The following is a 2,922-nucleotide window of genomic DNA, read 5'->3' as shown; positions in this document are numbered from 1 at the left end:
GGACAGGCATGCTTCTAGCGGGGGAGGCCAGCTGTACCAACAGGACATGTGTTATGGAGCCAGACAGAGAAGGAAGTGTGTGAATCCCAGCACTGTCACTTACCAGCTTTGGGACCATTCCTTTTTTGATCTCATTTCCTTTCAATAGGTTTTTGGATAATAATTTCTACCTTGTAGGGCCCATCTGAGAAGGAGAGAGCATTTGTATGTAAAAGGTAGAGTGCATTCTCTAGAATACCACATCTAATCAGTTGTTGATACAGATATAATCACGGGTATTCTTATTAGGAAACAATTGGATGCCCATGCAAAAATAAATAAATAAAAAGGCCTGAGACCTCTTTGCATATAACAGGATTCTGGCTGAAAATCAGTATGACTTCAGAGAAGGCTATAGTGACAGAAAATGTTTTACTTTTCATACCCAGAGAGAAGCCACTTTGCCAGAGATGCATCTCCCTCCTGGGTGGCTGATTGCAGAACACTGCTTGGCCGATGGTTGCATTTACTGTGTGCTGGGCAGGGAAGCCCTGGAATAGCCTTTTCTCTCCCTTGGACTCTGTTTCACAGATCTGATAAGAAGGACTTCATCTGTTTGCATGTCTCAAGGGCACTGCTGTGTGCTTCACGTGTGTGCCTGAAATTTTGAGTGCATGTGCATGGGCCTCAGTATCTGTGTGTAGCCTCTTATGTATGCCTGCATATTTTGTGTGTTGGCAGTCTCAGTGTGTTGGTGAATATTTCACTTTCCTCCTTACTTGGATAATTGGTTGCTCCACTCCTAGCAACTGAATGCTTGAATCTGTCCACAACTGAGCTCTCCCTGAAACTCTTCTGGTAACTCATCCTGGTGAGCCCTCTACCAGATCCTGGACACTGGCCATTGCAGCTTTCTGCAGCAGGAGTTTCTCTTGCTGTGGAGAAAACCTCTCCTCTCTCTGCAGCTCAGCACCCAATGTCAACTTCAAAGGTAAGGAATGAAAGACAGGGCAGATCAGAAGTCATTGAAAATGGTTCCATCCCCTTCTGGAGGAGATGCCTGTTAGCTCACCTGGTTTATCTGAAATATGCTTTCTTCTCTCAAAAATAATCTTCCTGACTAAATACCACTGAGATGAGGAAGGGGAAGACAATAATTAAAGTTATAGGTACAGGAAATTGGTACTTATCTGGAGTTTCCTGGCATGAAAGGTGAGAATAATAGAAATCACACATAATTTCATTTATTAAAAGCACCTAGTGGTGTCAAATAAAATAATGTTTTAGATATGAGGAATGTTACATTAGAAACAGAAACATCATAATTTTATTGTGTCTACAGTAAGGAAAGGTCACACAATTTCTTTGAGCTTTTATCTAATCTTTTGTTGCCAAAGCTAGGAACACAAAACAGGTTCTTGTTAAGAGAAAGACACCAATCCATGTGGACCTGAAAGGCAAATTCTTCAACACTGTTTACTAAACATGAAGGCAGAGCATCCCAAGTAAGTAACCACTTAGTCTTGGAAGCGTGAGGCTACACAGAGACTCAGGTTATCTTCAAACTTTTCCCATGTCTAAGATTATTCAGTGAGATGGGCTAGAGAAATTAATTCCTTCCACACCATCCTGGCCTTTGAGTCAACTTGGTCTTCTTTCAATGATTAGGAAACACAAAATTAAGTATGAATTTTATTTCACCTTGAAATGAAATGGCAAGATTTAGAAGGATTTAGATTTAGGAACTAGGCAGTTTTTTCTTAAGAAAACATAAATTATTAGGAGTTCTGTCCATCTGGAATTCCTCTCAGATTTCCACCTCCCTCTGCCTCAGTCTTTGGAGCTCATCACCAGCATTGGAGAAGCTTCTCACTCATGCAGAGGCAGAAGAATAAGGAGAGACATTCCCCTTTCCATTATAGTTGACATCTTGATATGAAAGCCAGCCCTCGCAGATCAGCCCCATCTGACCCAAGACTAACCATGAAGCTGTTCCTCTGGGAAGCTAAAGAACTTGTGATGCAAACTAGGGGGGTGGGTAGATATGGAACTGGGTATCCAGGGCCTGGGCTGGATCCCAGAGACATACAGTTGACAGGGCATATGGATGTCCATTGAAAACTAGTACCCACAGGGCCTCTGAGGGTCAACTATAAGGAAGCCAGACTCTGGATCCTCAAAGAATGGCAGTGCCTTAGCTTCGACACCTAAGCACAGAGAAGCATCTTATCTGGAATCAGTGAGTATAGAGATGACAGAGAATCAAGCAGCTGTTTCTTAAAAGGGTGTTCCTTCCACAAGGTTATGGGAATGTCTCTCTGTGTAGTCTGGCCAAATTCTCTTATAAAGGATTTGCAAACGTTCATGTTCTCAACTGTCAGTTGAATCAAAAAATCAATTAGCTCTTAGCTTGTCCTTGATATTGTTGTTGGCCAAACTGCAATACTCGGGGTATACTCAAGTGAGGAGAGAATGCCTCCAACCTAGGCTGAACAGAAGTGCCCGGAGCTAGGAAGAGTTTCACTGTCTACACTGCACGCTAAGGAGGGAGAAGCTAGCTTGTGACCCCACGTGCCATGGAATAAACATTTCTCTTTACCCCAGAGAAGAAGAGGGTTGGGAGCAGAGTCAAGTTTTATTATTAAACAACTTTAATCCAAATGCTGATTATTATTTGCAGTGTCTGAAGGCACAAAATATACCTAAAATGTATGGGAGAGTCTAGACAGAGTTATAAATCCAAAGAGCAAAACATGAAAAAAAGATACATTCTGAGCTGACATAGAAATCTGAGTTGGGAAGATATTTTTTTCTAGAGAACTTGCTTGAATATCAATCACTTCCCCTCATGCCAAGGGTACGGAATTTAAAATAACATAAACATGGTGAAGAATAACACCACGAGGTGTTAAGGTTTTTATATATATATATATATATATATAT

This window comes from Condylura cristata, unplaced genomic scaffold (assembly GCF_000260355.1).
Source record: "Condylura cristata isolate star-nosed mole 26May11 unplaced genomic scaffold, ConCri1.0 scaffold00011, whole genome shotgun sequence".
NCBI classification, from domain to species: Eukaryota; Metazoa; Chordata; class Mammalia; order Eulipotyphla; family Talpidae; genus Condylura; species Condylura cristata.
Note: the sequence above shows the minus strand (reverse complement) of the source record.